Raw genomic sequence first — 20,577 nt, 5'->3', positions numbered from 1 at the left:
TTTTACACTCAGTTAACTAATTCTAAAACCCTTTACCTAAATAGGAAGGCAGGTGTTGTCTGCTTCATCTGTTTATTTGTACACCTGTTTAAGCATTTAAGAATCCATCAAAACATTTAAAGTCATGAAAGCTAATTGCTTCATGACTAAACAAAATTCCCTAAAAGTGTATATTCCTGCCAACAGTTGAATCCTCTAAAAGAGGCAGGAAAACCACATGAGCTTCTCTCTACTAATGCTGTTGATGTGTTGGGACTTGTACCAGGTCCCTTAGGCCAAAAGGAAGCACAGATTTGGGGGGAAAAAGTCTGATGAGTTAAGCCAATAACATCCAACCTCTTGGCCAGAGAGATGTAAATTGTTTCTCTAAACTCACAGAAATGAGACTTTCAGGGTTGGAAAAGACTTTGATAAGTAATGCAAACTCCTCTTTTTATTGAATTTATTTCTCTGGATGCTATATATGTAATTGGTAATCAATAAATATTATTTGCTTGCCTGTGAAATTGTTTCAAGTTGGGATAAGGATGAATCTGTTGTGTTGAAATAGAGGAAAGCTAATTTTCTTATGCTGGGACTGGCTGTAATCTTATTAGCCAGATGGTCTAACCATTAGAGCTAACCAGCCAGACTAGGCCACAAATATCTCAGTTGCACAATGCAACTGGATTTGTGAGCTGCAATCTTTTTTTTTTTTTTGGACATTTTTATTTTATTCTTTATTTTTTATTTTTTAACTTAATTTAATTTATTTTTATTTGTGGCTGTGTTGTGTCTTCATTGTTGCGTGCAGGCTTTCTCCAGTTGTGGCGAGCGGGGGCTACTCTTGGTTGCGGAGCACGGGCTTCTCATTGCGGTGGCTTCTCTTGTTGTGGAGCACGGGCTCTAGGAGTGTGGGCTTCAGTAGTTGTGGCACGTGGGCTCAGTAGTTGTGGCTCTCAGGCTCTAGAGCGCAGGTGCAGTAGTTGTGGCGCACGGGTTTAGTTGCTCCGCGGCATGTGGGATCTTCCCAGACCAGGGCTCGAACCCGTGTCCCCTGCATTGGCAGGCGGATTCTTAACCACTGCACCACCAGGGAAGCCCCTGCGAGCTGCAGTCTTTAAGGGTTATCATTTGTATGGGGACAGAGGCACCTCTTGTCTGCATTTTGGGAGCATAGATTGGCTCCCTGGTCTCACTCAGGTCAGCAGCACCTCTGCCCATCCTTACTGGCTCCAACCCCTTGCGGTTAAATCCCAGTGCATTTGTAAGCCCCAAGTGCAGGGACCAATTTTGGCCGATGCAAGTGGTTAACCCTTCTGGCAGGCCCTCTCCTCCTGCTGTTTATGAGGCGTGGCTCTTTCATCTTTGCCTGTTGGAAGAGCATTCAGAAAAATCAATTGCAGCTCCCAATTTTGAAAAAGCCTTTAATTTTCCATCTTTTCCTTTTGCAGCTTCATCCACTTGCTGCATATTCAACCCCAAAGAAGCTGGGGTTGAAATGAGATGATAGATTCAGAACGGCCTGCAGTTTAGAGGATGTGATTATAGTAGAGGGTTTCCAGCCTTGAGTTTGCTTAGCTTTGAAATCTGGAGGACTGTCCTCACAGGGAAAGATTCCTGGCTTCTGGGGAAACAGCACTGTGGCCCAAATGAACTGTGATATTTATCTTGATAAGGTGCTTGAGGAGGTTGCTGGATGTAGAAGAGAGTAGGTTTCTGAAGAGTACAAGCAATCTTGATCCCTCTTGGCTGGTAATCGCAAAATGTACGTGCCCTAAGAAATCAGAAAATATGTGGTGGGTACGGTAGAAAGAGTCAAGTTGGCTAAAATAAGGAAATAGGGGGAGAAAGCTATTTAGAGAGAATTTGGCATATATTTGGTATTTGTGTCTGTTTTTCTCTTGAAATGGGCTCATGTGTTGGCAAGGAGCTTCTAGCTGTTGTCAGAGATACGAACATCTGTGCTCCTTTGCAGAAAACTCAGGACTCTAAAGTGTTTGGGGGAAACTAAGTAACTGCCACTTACTGTCTCCTCCTTAAGAGCTGAGTCTCTACTGCTCAGAGTGTGTTTTTAAAAGGAAGACGTGGCTTATGGCTTTCGGCTTTACTTTTGCCTACCACGTGGCAGAGGAGTTCCCAGAGATGAAATCTAAGGCTGTCAGATGTAAGTGTGCATACTTGAGGCAAATCAGTTTTACGTGCTTTGTTAGAAATAAGAAGGAAAGATGCCAAGTTAGCAAGATCATGGTGACACAGGTATGCAAGGAGAGCCATCAAGGTGTGAAGCCTTTGCTTTAGTCCCCGTAGCTAATGCTGAATGCCGTTACAATGATCCCCAAATATCAATGGCAACACAATAAGAATGTAATTTTTGATCACTTTGAAGTCCAATGGGGTCACCCTAGGCATCAGTATCTACCCAATACACTACCCATAGTCTGCCTTCCTTTAGCCAGAACTCAATCACAGGCGTGGCCAAATGCAGAGGAAACCGGGAAATGTACTTACGCCATGTGCTTGTGGGCAATGCAATTGGTGTACGTAAGTTGTAGTATCATCTCTGCCGCAGCCCTAAATGTTCTTCCTAGACAGTTGTGGATTCGGGTTTTGTGGGGTCTGAAGCTTATGCAAGTCTGGGGCTTATGTTAGAAAATTACACAGAATTAGATACACAAGTGAATATTTATTTAGAAGGAGGATGGGAAGGACTCAATCAAGTGAGAGGCCCTGAAGATTAAGGTTGCTTAGCGCCACGGTAAATGTCTCTCTGTTCTTAGATGTCTGCATATAAAATGTGTTTTTCCCCAACTTGCTCGGTGCCCCCATGGAGCACTTAGTGCTAGTGAGGGTGTCCCAGGCTAGCTACCTCTCATTGCCCTTCAGAGTGAAAACTGCTTCAGCCCTTCTGGGAAGCCAGTAGGCTGGCTATCCGCGCTGAGAGCCTGTGACACATCTCCAGCTGTAAGTCAGTGGTCTTGCCTTTGCATGCCTGTGAGAGGCTGAGGGCATGGGTGTAGATACAGATTCAGGCTGTTCAGAACCCAGCCACCATTTACTCCACGTTCTTTAGCTTTTCCAAGCTAAAAATTCTGCCCTCCCCCCAACCCCCTGCCAAATTTATACAGTTGGCATAGCAAAGCACATAACTCGGTGCTGGTATCAAGATTAGCTGGGATAATGCACTGAAAGTGCTTAACTTAGTGCCTAGAAGTTAACAAGAACTTCATCCACGTTGTCTATTTTTTACTGTCATCACACTAGGCACAGATTTATGTTTGAAGATGCTCAATCTGCATTAGCCATATGTAAGAAAATGAAAGCTTTCTAATTGGCCAATGACAGGTAAATGCTTGAATTGTGTCTCCATGCAAAGGACTATTACAGTAACTAGAAATGATGATACAATGTTTTGTTCAAGGAAAAATGCATATCATATAATAAGTGAAAACAGAATGATATGCAACAGTATGATCTGAATTATGTAAATCATGAGTAAATTAAAAAAACACTGAAATTAGGAAAACCTTAGCATTGCTCATCTCTGGGTGATAGACAAATGACCAAACTTTATTCTCATCTTTATAGTTTCTGCATCTGGCAAATAGTATTTATTTATTTAAATAATGATACTGCTGATCCTGCCTTATAAATCCGATATTGCAGCCTTAAATTTGCCTAATATTATATTTTATTGTTTCCAAAGTGCGATCACATCACATTTAATCTCCACAACAATTCTGACAGGACAACAAAGGGAAAACATGCTTTTAATGGAAAACAGATCAAACAAAACAAACCCACCCAACCACTAAAAACTTTGAATTGGTAGAAATTTCCAGACATCATTGTCACAGAAGTCTCCATCTCCTGCCTCATGTTCCCCTAATTAATTCTGCTGTTCGCCAAGCACTGTAACAAAGGAAAAAAAACTACTCCCTTCTAGATTAATATAGTTTTCTATTTAGATTTGTAATTACAAGTATTTTAACAGTGTTGGTTTGGATTATTTCTTTATAGAAGTTTTAGAATGGAGCTTGGAACCTTAGCCTTGTTCTACCAGAAAAACACTTTCTGCATTTTATGGAGGTGAAAAGTCCACTTTGGGTCAGAGCCTGCCTGCTTTCTGCTCTGTGCTCCCCACCCTCCCCTCCCCTGCAGGCCCAGCTCTTGAAGATGGGGGGTGGGATTGCTGAAGGGATCTCTAGGACCGGGGGGCCAATACCTCCTGATCAGATCACCCTGCATGCTCTTCTCCCCTGGCTGACTAGTGTTCTATACCTGGCTTCTGCTTTGTTCCAGGTGCCAGAATCCTTGCTAGAAGAACCCACTGAGAGCTGGGCCCTGGGCTCATACCAGTCCCTCCTTCCTTCCTGCCTGGTACTCCACTGCAGAAGCTGAAGTTTGCCTCCTGCCCTAGCCAGGTGACTGACACCACCTTATAAGTCTGATTCTGGCTACCTGCCTGTACCTGGGAATACTGTGTGTTCTCTGATTGGCCCTCTCCACATTTGGCCTTGCCTGATGTTTCTTATTCCCGATCTGACCTGCAGATGCTGACCCAGTTACTTGAGCTGACTCTAAGGCATCCTTGCCTTGATATTCAGCAGGTACAGAGTTCCACTGGGGCAGTTCACTCCCTTCCAGCTACCTCAGCTGCCTTTCTCCTTGCTGTTGGCCTTGCTCACTCCTGGGGCCTGGGCAGATCCAGTTCCAGGTTCTGGAATCTCCCACGGGTCTTACCTCATTGCGGTGATCTGGGCCAGGTCACCAGATACTGTGCTTTGAAAAGACAATCTGTTTTTAAGTTGCTAACTGCTTGGAGGACAGCAGAACTGCAGGCTGCTGGAGGGGCTGGAAGTTAGGGAGCAGGGTAGGATACTCTTATTTCAATTTTGATTAAAAATACTCTTCAAGACAGTTCAAACTATGTTGCACTTTCTACTTGTAACAGTCTCAAGTCTGGGAAAGTATCGTGGAGTGGCAGTTTTCACTTCTCTTCTTTAACAGACAGGTCAGGTTAAGTGGAAGTGTGGGCAGGGAAAAGAGTAGTCGGTGAGAGCCTGGACTGCTGGGTTTGATTCCTAGGGCTGCCCTAACAAATTGCAACTGGGTGACTTAAAACAGCAGAAATTTGTTCTCTCACAGTTCTGGATGCTAAGAGCGCAAAATCAAGGTGTCAGTGGGGTCTTGCTCCCTGGGAAGTCTCTAGGGGAGGATCCTTCCTTGGCTTTTCCAGCTTCTAGTAGCTCCAGGCATTCCTTGGCTTGTGCAGCATAGCTCCCATCTCTACCTCTGTCTCCCTGTGGCCATCTTCTTTTCATGTGTGTCTGTCTTTCATGATGTTTTCCTCTTCTTGAAAGGATGCCAGTCATATTGGATTAGAGTTCACCCTAATGACCTCATCTTAACTTGATTATATCTGCAAAGACCCTATTTCCAAGTCAGGTCACATTCATGGATACTGAGGGTTAGGACTTCAATATAGCTTTTGGGAAGACACAATTCAGCCCATAACTGCTGCCTGTGGTCCAGTTCTGGGTGCCTGCTTCATTGGTGTGGCCACCAGCAAGGCTGCTTTGGGTCTCAGTTTTCTTGGCTGTAAATTGGAGATAATAATAGTGCCTTTCTTATAGGATTGCTGTGAGAATTAAATGGGAAAAGGCTTGGGAAATTATCTGGCTTATAGAAAGTGCTCAGTAGGGGTGAGCTTTTAAGGCCAGTCACTTCCAGTCCTAGGATTTTCCAAGCTAGTTCATGGAGAAATTGAGGAAGTGAATGAGCCACACACAGAGTAACACTATGGTAAAGCAGAGGTTAACTCTTTCGATGCTGTGGTGCACAGGACTCATCTGCATACAAATTTTGCTTCCAAGGTTGTTGTCACCACTAATTTTGCTCAAGTATTTGCTTGATGGAAATCTCCTATGCTGCTCTTTAAAGTGAATGCAAAGTAACCCTGTTGTGCAAGTTCTAGAAAATCTTGGCCCCTAGCTGGACTGAGCAAATGTGTCTATCCTTTCAGGGTGGTCCTGTATGACACCTGGCTTGTGCACCACTCACCTCCAGGGTACAGTTCATATCGTGGTCTGTGTGAATGCTGCTGCATGCCTGGACCCTGTGTGTGGTGGCCCCAGGTCCTTCCTGGGGTTGTGTGAGGTTTTCAAGTAGCACAGTCATGGTGTGAAACTTGAACCACATTCCGCTGGCTTAATTATTCAATAGAAACGGGGTTCCCAGGATTCTAAAGAGAAGTCCATCCCTTTGGAGAATACATATGTCTATTACATTATCCATCAGGATAAAACCTGAGAGTTGAATGCAAGTCAAATTGTTATTTTTCTCTCTGATTCATCTTTGTGAGGTTGGTGTCATCAGTTTTATAGTTGGCAGCACATCTGATTTAGGAAATAGATGCTACAAGTTGAAGGCCTAAATAAAGCTTAGCTTTAGATTGAAGTCCAATAAAGGAATTATCTATAGTTAGTTCACTTATTTCTGGTACAAGTCAGTTACATATCTGAAAATACAGGCTTAAATCTGCATGCTCATTTAGTTGTGTTGATCATCTGAAATGCTGGTCATTAGAAAGGTTATAGTTTCATTATGGAGTATAATTTGAACTTAATTTGTATGTGGGTCTATTGGTGTTCTGGGAATTTTGCTCTAAGATGTATTGAAGGTGTGCTGTAGCTATGAGGTGTATGAGTTGTTGACGAGTTGTTGAGGTGCTATTTATTTTTAATATACTCCTTTTTTTTCTTCCCAAAACAAATAATCAAGGATTAATGTTTAAGTGGCATCCATTTACTTCATACTGAGAGTTATTATTACTCTAATTCATGTTTCTTTTCCCTTGAAGCTCTGATGTATCTTTGGGAAGATAAACCTTTTTGTGTATTAATTATTTTTCAGTATTAATTATTACAACACAGCAGTGAACATTATTGCACACTTATTATGTGCCAGGCACTGTGCTAACTGCTTTAGATAGATTTTTATTATTTAATTTTTCTATCCATACTAGACTTTTGAGTAATGTCTATTAGAATTCACATTTTATAATGAGGATCTGAGACCTGGGGAAGCAAACCTGCTGAGGTTTCATGTTTGTGAGTGGCAGAGCCAGGGTTTGAACCCAGGTATTCTGGCTTGGGATCCCCTGCTCCTTAACCCTACACTCTTGATATTGCAGATACAGGCATATCTTTGCATTTGAGGAGAGAACTACAGGTGCAATCTAGAACTTTCCAGTGCTTCAGAAGGGCTCTGCGTTTTCATGTAATATGAATTTCGGGACAGTGGATTGATTCACTTTGCTTAATTTGTTTTGTTCAAGTTGGCATCCTGCTACTTTGCACAGGCAGTAGCTGAAAGCAGTGGGAGATACCCCAGTAGGGCTCTGGGTTGCAAGATATGTTAGCATGGAATTAAGAAGTTCACACCTTCATATAACCTTGAGACTGACTCACTTGTTATCAAGATGAAAACTATGGCCCAAAGTATGTGTTTCAGAACATAGGATGTTACTTGGTTTTCTGTAATAAATAATAGCAAAGTCAACTTAAATAACTACTTTAAGTTATTAAATCAACTTAGATAACTGGTCTAAAAAGTTAAATAAGTTTCTTTTTTTTATTTCAGAAAATTTTCCAGGCCTTTAATATATGTATACTATGTGCATTGCCATCTCCAAGAAGAAAAAAAAAGGAGTATTAAGTGTTTTTGGAATGTACCTGACAATTACTTGATTGTCCATTTGTTCTGGCAGATAAGATTTGTCATAATGCATCCATGATGCATTGTTTTAGATTTTTCCAGTCTAGCAGTTAGGATGACTTTGACTGTAAGTAACAGGAGACCCCGCGCCGAGTGGTTTAAACAATAAAACTTTATGTAAGTGAAAAGGTTAGAAGTATAGGGAAATCTAGAATTAATTAACAGCTTGATTCAGCCACTCCCTAGGTCATTTAGGGTTTGGTTTCTTTTTGTTTTTCTCTGTCTGCCAGAGTTGAACTTTGGAGCTGGGCAAGGGGAAAATTCCCCTAGCTAATGAGCAGGGTGCATCACCAAAGAATGGCAGGACAAAAATCTGATACTTTTTAGGAACAGTGAATGGGAGCATGGATGTTTGAGAGGCAGCCAACAAATGTCCACTGTGGCCAGTGACCTGGTACCCCTAACTTAGATTAATGAAGATATTAATCTCCTCTCTTCTTCACCTTGTATGTATTGATATTCCACACGTATTGTGTAGGCTTTTTCCCTGCCTCAGGTATTTTCAGTTAATATTTCTATAGTTACCTCTAAACACAGAAAAATTTTCCAGCAGCATTCTTAGAGGTAGCATTCTGCATATTTCAGTTTCCCATATAGCAATCCTGTAGACCTGATAAGATATTAGTATTGGCTGCTAACATCTAAGAAAATTTTTTTCCAAGGAAATTAAAAAAAAAATTTTCTTAGCAAATTGAATGTCATTATGACATGTTACCCATTCCTTGCTGTATGATTCTTATTTACACTTAATATTATTTTGATATTAAAATATCCCAGTGGATGTAAATTGAGTTCTCTTAATTTACCCTTTCACATGACTGCTTGCAGGTTTTCCCTCAGTTCTCAGAAAAGTGCTGAAGGATGTTTCACTCAATGACAGGCTGGGGTTTTAGACAGCAAGAAAAAGAGAACTAAGGGCTGTAAGTTTGCATGTCACGGAGACAGTCACTTTTGGCCCTGGGGATTTCTTCTGAGAAGTGAGAAATGCCTTCAGATGACTTGGTTCATTTGGTGGTTGCCCTTTTTGCCACGTTGTAACAACTGGTATTTCCTTCTGTTCAGTAAATGGACTGAGTGTCTGCTCTGTGCAAGGTATTTGGTGTGGAGTCTAAGTTGATTGGGAGACTTTCCTTAGAAGTACAGGCTTCCTGGTCTTTCAGCCTGGTCAGGGAGATGAGACAAGCATACAAATAACTAATACAAAGGATCAAATGTGGAGGGAGGCACAGAGAAAAGTCTAAGGGGCTGAGCGGAGGGAAAGATCCCTGGGGAGATGAGGAGTCCTGTGTTGGTGGAGGAAGGGGGAAGAATGGGGACTTCAGACAGAGGAAGAGTTAGGAAAAGGATAAATACTCTAGTTTGGTTAGAGTCTAAATGTTGTGAAGCAGTTAAAAAAAAAAAGAATTCTCTTACTAGTGATTTATTGTTGTATAACAAATTAGCCCAAAACTTAGTGGCTAAACCAACAGTCTTTATTATCTTCTATGGTTTCCATGGGTCAGGAATCCAGGAGCATCTTGGCTGAGGGGTTCTGGTTGAGGGTCTGGCCTGAGGTCATAGACACATGTCAGCTGGGGCTGCAAGTCATCTGAAGGTTCGACTAAGGCTAGAAGATTTGCTCCAAGGTGGCTCATTCACATAGCTGGTAAGTTGGTGCTTGTGCTCTTGACAGGACAGCTGGCCTCTCCCAGAGTGAACTTTTAAGATAGAGATAGTCAAGTGGCAGCTGTATCCTTTTTATGATCTAGTCTTGGAAATCACAAAGCATCACTTCCTAAGCATTCTATGTTTTAGAAAAGGCCAGTCTAAGGGGAGGGAGAACTAGGAGTCATTTTTTAAAGGGAGGAGTGTCTAAGAATGTGCACACAGAATTTTAAAACCACTACTGTTCTTGAAAAAATAAATGACAGAAGCAAAACAATAGTTGCATTGCAGTGGTTTTCCTTTAGTTGTTTCTACTACAGTGTTACTCATCTTAGTTGGCATGCTAGACTGTTTTGATTGGTAAACTATGGTGTAAATAATGTCAAAAGCGTATTTTCATCTAGTTATTTAAAATAAAAAATAAAAATAAAATAAAAATTGGTAATTTATTCAAAAGTTCTCCTGTAGCAGAAACTTACTACATAAGAGAGATAAAGCAGAAGTGACTCAGGCTGAGGTTGTGGAGGAGGGGTGCAGCCTCCCATCAGCACCCAGGAAGGCCCCACAGACACCTTGGACCCTGAGAATGGCACTCAGTTTGAAAGCCATGCCATGGATCCATCCAATTATTTTTCGATTTTCTTTGAGAATTCAGTTTGTTCTTTTGAAGAACTCTTCCCCATTCAGGGATTCAGAATTGCTTTGTAAAGTGTATTCTAATTGTAAGAATTATTTTCTGTAATTTAAATAACATGGTTGAGCCATGGCACTGAATGATGGTTAGTATTGTTTTATTCAAAATGTGTTTTGTGGGTGATGGTGGGAGGTGGTTGAGAGAGAGGAGGGGACTTTAGTTGGAACAGACTTTTCCCCTCTGTGGAGCACATATTAGTTAAATACACACTTGGGACTCAAACATAAAGTGATGGTTACAGCAATGAAAGACAGGGCCCACCATTCTCGCGTGATATCAAAACTAAAAGCTATCCATGACCATGTGACCTCAAACCATCACGATATTGCTGCTGCAGTGGGAGGCAAACTTCTGAGAAATGGAGAATGTGTGTGCTTTGGCGTGAGTGTTTTGATAATTACCAGAAGTAACAGGGGAAATTTTCATGAACCAGGTAAGGAAAAATATGCTTATTAGTCATATGAATAGTAGTTTTCTCAACACAATAATATACTGCTAAAGTCCACCCCCCCCCCAAAAAAAGCCATTTCTGTAGACTGCAGGAAAAGAGACTCTTTAATACAATAGAGAAATTGGAAAAGCAGAGTACATTACCTCTCTCTAATTTAGCACATTTAAAGGGCAATAGCCAGCAAAATTAAATTTTATTTAAAGAATTCTGAGGATGAAAAGCATGAAGATATTAATTTTTCTCCACTACCACTTTCATTGCTGCTACGATCCACTTTACCCACTCATTCCTGGAAAATAAAGAACGTAAAGCTTGCTGCAGTGATTTCTTTTTAAAATAAAGAAGTATTGTAGCAGATGTAGAAAGCCTAGAAGAGACCAGAGGCTGGGCGCTAAATGAGAGAAGGGAGACTTTTTTTTTTTTTTTTTTACAAAGATGTGTGTGTGGAAAGTGATGATTGCTCAGTGAATTCATCCATTGACCATCAGTATTAATACCAGTGGGATTTCCCATTTAGAATATTGCTAAGGTAGAATTAGTTGCTGTATCTCCACAATTATTTCTTAAAATGATTTTCTATGAACCAGTAAAATGCCATGCTACTTTTTGTCCCTACTTCCTGTTCCTGCTGTTCTAGGTTTTATGTGAAAATGTATTTGTGGGAGTGGAAGCCTGAGCTCTTAGCAGGGTGCCTGGCATGGAGTAGCATCTGTAACCATGAATTCCCTTCCTCCTCTTCTCCTCATGTGTATTTGCACTTGACCTCAGCATCCAAGTTGGGAGGGTGTCAAAAAGTGTCAGAGAAGATGCCTATAAATTGCATCTTTCCGTCATGCAGCTGAAAATTCTTCCACTTACGTCTTCTTCACTTTGCAGGTTTATCTGTTTCTCTCTCAACACGCAACCCACTGTTTCTTTCTCCACCAAAATATAAGTCAGGTTGCCATCATTTAGGCCTAGGCCAGCAGGACTAATGATGGGATCTCATTTCTCTGTTAGTTTTCTCTTGTTTGAATGAGGAAAGTGACTATAAACCTGGATTATTGTTCATTCTGTTTTCTTTATATGCCATTCATTCATTCATTCATTTGTTCAGGATAACATTTATTGTGGGCCCACTGTGTAGGGCTGTGTGTGTGTTGGGGTGAGGTGTGGGGCATGGAGGTTACTGTGCTCTAGGTATCCAGGCCTTTGTCTCTGCCTTTTGGTATCTCACAGTCTGGTGGAGGGTTGGAGAGATAGACATTTAAACAAGTAGGTACATTTCAGATAAGCACTTACGGACCTCCTGTGGTATGCAGTGAAGTGAACCAAATATCATGTAGATGTCAGGTTTTACTAAACTTCCTTTCTTTCAAGGAGTTCATAGTTTAGTACAGGAAAGAAGACATATCTAATTTAGTAAACATTTAGAGAGCTGTGTCTGTCAGTAAACTGCTCTAGTTGGGAAGTTCAAGTTTATTTTCATGTTAATTACATGAAATAAACCCTTCATATGCAAAGAAAGTAAAGACCTTTGGAAGGGAAGTAATTAGAGTGGGAATTGTGGAGGAAGTGGGAAGCAGAATAGTTAAGGGTAATTAAGGGCTCAGACTCTGGGAGTCATATATATCTGGGTTGGATCTTGCCTCCATTACTTAATAGCTGTCTGATTTTCAGTGTGTGTGAGGGTGGAATTAATTTCCTCTCCCAGACTCAGTTTCCCCGTCTACAAAATGGGGATGATATTGGTAATATTTACTGTGGCAGATTGTATTTTCTGAACATGTTCAAACCAGTATCTCTCATCCCTCATGTTCTTTTTACAATATCACTTTGACAGTCCTTGCATCTAGTGATAGAGTTTATGTCCCTTCTCTTTGATCTTGAGTGGAATGTTGTGACCACCTTGACCAACAAAGTATAGCAAAAGTGTTGCTACATGACTTGCAAGGCTAGATGATAAAAGTGCTATGCATCTCCATCTTGCTCTGTGGTGTTCATTCTTGGAAGCCAGCCACCATGCTGTGAGGAAGCCCAAGCTGCCCATGGAGAGGCCCAAGTAGGAGGAATTGAGGCCCCTGGCCCACAGGCCTGGCTGAGCTCCAAGCCGACTGCTAGCTCAACTCTCCAGCATATGAGTGAGCCCTCGTGAAAGTGGATCCTGCAGCATGCCGCACGTGAGTTGCCCTGGCTGCCTCTACGTGGAGCCTAGACCAGCCATGCCTGCCCAATCCTGCCAAATTGTAGATTCATGAGCAAAGTAAATGACTGTTGTTGTTTGAAGGCCCTAAGTCTTAGGATGGTTTGTTACACAGTAATAAATAACCAGGACATATGCCATATAAGGCTGTTAGAAGAGTCAATGAAATGATGTGTGTAAACCAGCACAAAACTAATGCTTCACTAATGATTGCTCTTTTCACTATTGTTGGTAGTTGAGAAGATATTTAATGAAAATCAGCATTAATTCAAAGTGAGGTCACAACCTAAAGTTCCCCCCAAGAACTTCTGGTATCTAGTAGGTTTTAGGGAACTTGTTTTATTCCCTTTTCTATCATTTGCAAAATCTGTTTTGTGTCAGCTTCCTAGAGTCCTTTTCTCCTGGGTTTATGATGCTGACTTTGTGCTGGACTCTGTCCTCTGCTGAATCAGAGTTTCACTCAGGCTTTCAGTGTCATAACCAGACTTGTAATCAATGTTTACACTTTCATAATGTTCTTTTTTTTATTGTAGTAAAAAAAGTAACATAAAATTTATCATTTTAATCATTTTAAAGTGTACAGTTTAGTGCTGTTCACTCTATGAATATTGTTGTGCAACTGATCTCTAGTAATTTTTCATATTTCAAAACTAAAACTTCATACCTATTGAACAACAACTCCCCATCGTCTGTCCTCCACCCCCCCCAGCCCTAGGCAACCACCATTCTACTTTCTACTTTCTATTTCTAAAAGTTTGACTCCCTCCTGTAAGTAGAATCACACAGTATTTGTCCTTTTGTGACTGGTTTATTTCACTTAATGTCATGTCCACAAGATTCATTCATGTTGTAGTATGTGACAGGATTTCCTTCTTTTTTAAAGGCTGAGTAATATTCCATTGTACATATATACCACATTTTGTTTACCCCTTTATCCATCAGTGGACATTTAGTTTGCTTCCACCTCTCGACCATTGTGAGTAATGGTGCAGTGAACATGGGTGTGCAAATATGGCTCTGCTGTTATTATTTTCCCCTCCCACCAATAGCAGAATCTCTTTGAAGTGCATTTGAGAGGGGTAGAGGCTTGTCGGTGTTCATTGCAATCTTTTTTACCAACATATCTTGAGGTAGTTACACGTAATCAGGTAGCGAGGCTGCCTGGATTCTAACGGGGGTTTCAACCTCAGTAGGCATATCTGTTGTGTAACCTGAGTAGTTTTAGAGTTATACCTCTATTTGTAGGCTCTATTGCTTTCAGAGCAGTTTTAAAAGCATTATTTTATTTAACCCTTGCTACATGGTGGCTGTTTCTTTCATATGAAGAATATGAGGATACAATTATGGTACAGATATAAACTCTGTGAAGCTATAGGTATTCAATGTAGTATTCACTATTCTTCACCAAAGTGGGCTTTTCTTTTGAATAGACTTGAGATAGTTTTTTACCTTATCTTTTAAATTAATAGATGCTATATTTTAGAGCAGTTTTGTTTTAGAGACAAATTGGGCACAAAGTAGAGAAAGTTCTCATCCCCTCTCTCCCTGTACCATGTCCACTATTATTAACATCTTGCATTATTATGGTACATTTGTTACAACTGATGGACCAATAACAATATATTATTACTAACCAGAGTGCAGAGTTTATGTTAGGAGTCACTCTTTGTTTTGTGTAGCTGTATGCATTTTGACAAATGTATAATGTAGGTATCCATTATTCCAGTATCGTACAGGATAGGTTTTATTGTCCTGAAAATCCCCTGTGATTCACCTGTTCATTCCTCCCTTCTTTCCTCCCCGCCCCTGACTGACAGCTATTGATCTTTTTATTGTCTCTATAGTTTTGCCTTTTCCAGGCCATCATACAGTTGGGATCAACAGTATATAGCCTTTTCAGACTGGCTTTCTTTGCCTAGAAATATGCCTATAAAAGTAATCCATGTTTTTTGTTTGTTTGTTTGTGGCTTGCTAGCTCATTTCTTTTTAAGGCTGAATACTATTCCATTGTGTGGAGGGACAGCAGTTTATCCACTCTCATACTGAAGGGATGTCATAGTTGTTTGGGGGTTTTGGCAATTAATAAGGCTGCTATAAACTTTTGTGTGCAAGTTTTTGTGTGGACATGTTTTCAGTTTATTTGGGTAAATACCATGGAGTGCGATTGTTAGATCCTATGGTGGGAATATGTTTAGTTTTGTAAGAAACTGCCAAACTGTCTTCCAAAGTGGCTCTCCCATTTTGTATTCCGACCAGCAATGAGTGAGAGACTTCCTATGAGTCCACATCCTCACCAGCATGTAGAGTTGTCAGTGTTTTGGATTTTAGCCATTCTTATAGGTATATTGTGCTATCTTGTTGTTTGAATTTGTAATTTCCTAATGAAACACAATGCTGATAATTTTTTCATATGCGACATGTTTTTATTTTTATTTTTTAAAGTTTTATTTTGAACTAAGTATAGACTCACAAGAAATTGCAGAAAAATAGTATGGCGAGGTTCCTTAATTCAGCTTCCCCCAATGGTAACATCTTACTTAACGAGAACATTATCAAAACCAGGAAGTTGAGACTTCACAATACAATGACCAGACTATAGGCGTTACTAGAATTTCACCAGTTTCTGCATGCACTCATTCTATTTTTGTGTGTGTATCCAGTTTTATGAAATTTTATTGCATGTGTAGATTCATGTAACCACGGCCACAATCAAGATAGAGAACTGATCCATCACCACAGACACTCCCTACAGCTCTGCCTTTGTAGTTGCATGCTCCCCCAAACCCTGCCTTGCCCCAATCTCTATTGACCACTGGTCAGACATATGTTTTTAAAAATTAGCCCTGGAGTTATTGATGCAGTTTTGTCTCTGCATCAGTATAGTTTGAAGGTTATTGATTGATTGATCTTCCTTTTGACTTTGATATTTATGGCTCTAGTCCCAGGTTAGTTAAAATGAGCACGTGTATCTTCATGTATTTTTTGGAACAGGAATCTTTTCTTCTTAGAAGTTGAGTATAAAGAAATTTTGCAGAGTGCACTGCAAGGTTTTGAATGGGTAACACAAACAGTTGCAGTTTAGTGAATTTGAATAAAATGGGAACACTTCAGGCACTTGGGACAGGCTTGTTGCTGCAGATCCTGAAGTATAGTCATGAGTCCTTATGCAGCAGATAAAAGTAGGCTTGCATTATTATTTTTATTATATATTATATATGTGTATATTATTATAATGTTGCAAAAATTTTATTAGCAAGTTCCTTTAAGTAATGACCTACTTTAGTTCACTGAAAACATGATTCAATTTCCTGAAACATAATTTACAAATAATTTTTCAGGTGAAATACCAATGGGTATTTCCTAACCAGCAAATGATAGCACTGTGAGGAAGTGGAAGACTCATGAGAGAGACAACACAAGGTGGGAGGAGGAAGGAGTCCTTGTGAGCGTGAGCCTGTTTCAGGCCTGGTGAATGGTGTTCAACAATAGTGCTGGAGCCCAGGAAAGATATTTATTGAGGGTGTTGGGAACATTTTTTTTTTTTTTTTTTTTTTTTTGCGGTATGCGGGCCTCTCACTGTTGTGGCCTCTCCCGTTGCGGAGCACAGGCTCCGGATGCGCAGGCTCAGCGGCCATGGCTCACGGGCCCAGCCGCTCCGCGGCATATGGGATCCTCCCGGACCGGGGCACGAACCCGTATCCCCTGCATTGGCAGGCGGACTCTCAACCACTGCGCCACCAGGGAGGCCCTGTTGGGAACATTTTAATCTCTCATTTCAAAGGAGAGAAAAGTGTACTTCAGAAATCACTGGTGATTTTTATTTAAACTTTTTTTTTTCTTTTAAGGAAAAGGAAGCACAGCATTTTGTGTCTTGGAGTTTACTGCCCTCAGATTCCAGCCAGTGGCCACTTAAGAGGTCTATATATGGTGGGAAAGTTAAATTTGTGCTGGGGGATTATTAGTTAAATAATTAATTTGTAAAAACAACTGCATTCCATCGTTCTAGAGCAGAGTTTCTCAACCTCAGTGCTACTGACATTTTAGGCCAGATAAGTTTTTCTGTTGTGCGGCTGTTCATTGCATTGTAGGAAGTTACCAGAATATTTGGCCAGTACCCACCACAGTAGCACTCCCTGCCCAAGTTATGTCAAAGAAAAAAGTTTCCAGATGTTGCCGAATGTCCCCAGGGGAGGAGGAGCTACTCCTGTTTGAGAACCACTGGTTTTATATTATATATATATATACATATATTATATATATATGTATAAACAAACACATATATTCTTGAAAAATATATAGTATTATTTCCCAGTTGACATAATGGTGTAGTGTGTATATTGTTCTGCATCTTGCTTTTGTCCATTTGTTAATGTTTTTGAGATTCAGCCATGTATATAAATAGTTTATTTTTATTATTTGCCGTATATTGGGTCACCTTTAGACCATATCACATTTTATTTATCTATTTATTGATGGGCATGTAAGTTGTTTCTAATTTTGCCATAAAAAATTATTCCTCAGTGATTATTTTTATCCATGTCACCCAGAGCATGTATGTGATCATCCTAGATATTGAATAAAAGCCCCCTAGAATTTATTCAACTTTACTATAAATGACCAAATTGTTCTCCAAACAAGTTATATTAATTTATACTCCCAGTTGGCAGTATATGCAATCCTATTTACACCACATTCTGACACTTGATGTTGTAGAATTGTTTAATCTTTGTTCATCTGAAAGGTGAACATGATATCTTATTGCTGTTTTAATTCACATTTTCCTGATTACTAGTGAGTCATAAAGTTTTAAACCTGGAAGGAACTTTGTAGTCTTCTAGTCAATACTTATATTTTAAAGATGAAAAAAATGAGACTAAGAATATTTTCTTAATTCTTTCTCACCTTTACTTTTCTTCACCAATAATATTTTTCTGCCTCATTGTTTCATGTCCCTCATTGTTTTGTCCTATTGAATTCAGTAGCAAATCAAATGAAACCTTTCACATTTGCAAGGAAGGCAGGAAATGTATAGAGAAAAACATGAAAGATTTTGATAGTACAGAGTTCCTCCTTGCAATATTGTTTTTCACCAGCCACCCCAAGAAGATGGCTCTTTACTGAACTTATTATGTTAGGCACAGGACCTAAACCAAGGAGGACACACAGGTGTATACATGAATGATGGAATGAACCCTAAGATGTAATGAGCAAAAGATAAGATCCTAGGAGCATCTAAGGCTTTTTTTTTTCTCATCTCCTCTGCATCTTAAGTTTAATTTCCTGATTGTGCCTGCAGCCTCAGCGGACCTGGGAATTACTAAGAATGGAAGGAAGTGTCGCTATTTTCCTTATTTGGAAGGATTCCCCAGTGAATTTTGATCCACGCTCCTGGGGTCAGCCCTCTTGAGTCCAGACTCCTAGATGCCAGCTGTTGAGACCAGCAGAGTTGACCCTCCGTGGCAGAGCAGTCTGGGCACTGTCCCCTGAGGGACACGTGGTCTCCTCTGTAAGGCCTCCAGACTGGAAGAGGTCCTGCCTGTCTGTGTTATAACTGGTCCGACTCTAATAAGCCTATTTTCCTGAAAACCTCATTCCCAGTAATGAACACAGCATCCCGAGTACCAGTAAGCATGTCCAACGTGATTTCAGTGCCCCACGCACAGGCAAGTTTAATTACTATGTGCTTGCCTCAGATGGGAAATGAAGGAACATGTGACCTACAAGGCTAGCATTGCAGTTCTATGTAATCCATTTCATCACAGGTATTTGTGTCAGTCAAAACAACATGGAAATATATTTGTTTTATTTGTGATTTGGGAAAATAACTGCAGATAAGCCAGCTTTCCCCAGAGTTAAACTCTGTGAGCTTATTTTTATGCTAAATGGTGCACGTAACACATGTTAATATTTTGTCAAGCTGAAAAATAGTTCTTGCTGAAAGAGACTCTGTTTAGAGGCTTTTTCAAGCCACTGCATGCAGGATGCGCTAAAGCCCATTTGTGTGTTCAGTTCTTCTGTGATTTGTGTTTTGAGTAGGCATCTGTTGATGACCTATTGTGGGCAGCATACAGTCACGTTGCTGGAGCTAGAAAGAGGACTAAGAGGAAGACCCTGTCTTTGGAGCCCTCTGTCAAGTGGAGATAAAGATGTGCAAACAGATAGTCACTGAGAAAGGAGCCAGGTACAGGCAATAGGGGACAGAAAGGAAGAACTGAATAACCACTTTGGGGAACTTGCAAGTTTCCTCAAAGGAGGAGCATTCCTGCTGTATCCTGAATAATGTGTGAGGGTGACAAGGATTGGAGTGTGGGCAGGGCTGAGTCTTGGGATGGGCTGGGAGGGGAGGGTGTTCAGGCAGAGGGAACAGTATGTGCAAAGGCAGGGAATTGTGAGAAAGCCTGACCTTTTGGGAAGAATTGTTAGTGATTATTCATTCTTGTTATTTGGTCTGGATGTATTAAAAACACCCATGCCCTGCTTATGGGAATGATTCATTTGGATAAAATCCTATTACCACCCCAAGTTATGCTGTGTAACACAAGCATTTCAGCCCCCCAGCTGGTGGCCCCCATTACCAAGGCTTCAGTGATCTGGCCACAGTGACTTCTCTCCAGGGAGTATGTGCTCAGCAAATGCCTTCTCCCTGGCCAATTTCATAGCATCCACACTTTTAGTGAGGACTCCTGATCGTGCATCCATTTGCATTTTATTCAGTAAAGATGAAAAGGGGGGAAAAAAGAGGGGAAGAAATCTGAGCCAAGTAATGGCTGACTTTTTTTTTTTTACTAGATATTTTGTTTTTTCTGATGAAAATAGTACTTGATAGTAACAGTTATCTAGCTACAACCTTAGTCTATTTAGTACTAAACTTTTAAGTTAGCCTTTCAGAGTCCATAGAAAACTATGAAAAAAAGATCCAGGAAACTTTTGGGACTGGAGTGTGAGACCTCCTTCTTTTCATGCTGAATTCAGAATCTTTGCTACATTTCTGCAGAGAAGCTAGATCTCAACACTGATTGGAATTCTGGGCCCTACAGATGAGGAGTCGTTGGACAATGTTTGGGTATAAGAGAGCCCTTATGGAAACAACCTGAAGGACCCGGGGAATTTACTTATTACTTACTAGGTTGTTACTTCCATTAATGCAATGAAGCGTCTGAACCATGCCTTTTTTTCTGGAGATGTCATTATCAGAGTAAAAATAAGTGGGAAGCCTAGGGATGCCCTGGAAAGCTGAGGGAGCGGCAGTAAAGTGCATTCCTTGGAGTGAAGTGAAGGTGAAGGGGAGGAACCGCCCAAGGTCAAATTCAGGGTTGGGTCTTGGTGGGAGGGGGAGAGGTCGTTTGTTGAAAGGTGAGGACGGAAGATGCTGATTCAAACCTTCCCACGCGCTCCTTAAATTGGGTACGTTTCTGAACTGATGTGAGAAGAAAACTATGATAATTTTAGGGATTCTTCCCCTCCCCCAGTCCCCTCTTTCCTTTTTCTTTTTTTCTATGAATAGACTTTATTTTTTTGGAACAGTTTTAGATTTTACAGAAAAATTGAGCAGATAGTGCAGAGTTCCAATATACAATCCCCTTTCTGCACAGTTTTCCCTGCTAGAAACATCTTGCATGAGTGTGGTACATTTTTTAAAATTAATGAACCAATACTGATGCATGAATATCCATTAACATCCACAGTTTACATTAAGGTTCACTCCTTGTGTTGTACATTCTGTGGGTTTTGACAAGTGCATGTGTCATGTAGCCACCATTATAGTATCATACAAAGTAGTTTCAATGCCCTAAGAATCCCCTGTGCTCCACCTGTTCATCACTCTTTCCCTTCTCCGTCCCTTCCACC

At 40.6% G+C, this 20,577-nt stretch overlaps 1 protein-coding gene across 7 annotated transcripts in view; it reads left to right on the top strand.

Moving 5' to 3' along the window:
* ELMO1 (engulfment and cell motility 1) overlaps positions 1-20,577 on the top strand; it is a 596,918-nt gene that overhangs the window by 56,351 nt on the left and 519,990 nt on the right. For 3 of the 7 annotated variants that reach the window (XM_082632561.1, XM_082632562.1, XM_082632558.1), the window contains one exon: positions 4,282-4,403. The exons of the other annotated variants lie outside the window; for them this stretch is intronic. The gene's annotated coding sequence lies outside the window, so the exon portion shown is untranslated. The remainder of the gene's footprint in view (positions 1-4,281; positions 4,404-20,577) is intronic. 7 annotated transcript variants of the gene reach the window in all.

The sequence above is a fragment of the Mesoplodon mirus genome (genome assembly GCF_964341445.2).
Source record: "Mesoplodon mirus genome assembly, chromosome: 9".
In the NCBI taxonomy this organism is placed as follows: domain Eukaryota; kingdom Metazoa; phylum Chordata; class Mammalia; order Artiodactyla; family Ziphiidae; genus Mesoplodon; species Mesoplodon mirus.
This window is presented reverse-complemented; position numbering and strand designations above follow the sequence as displayed.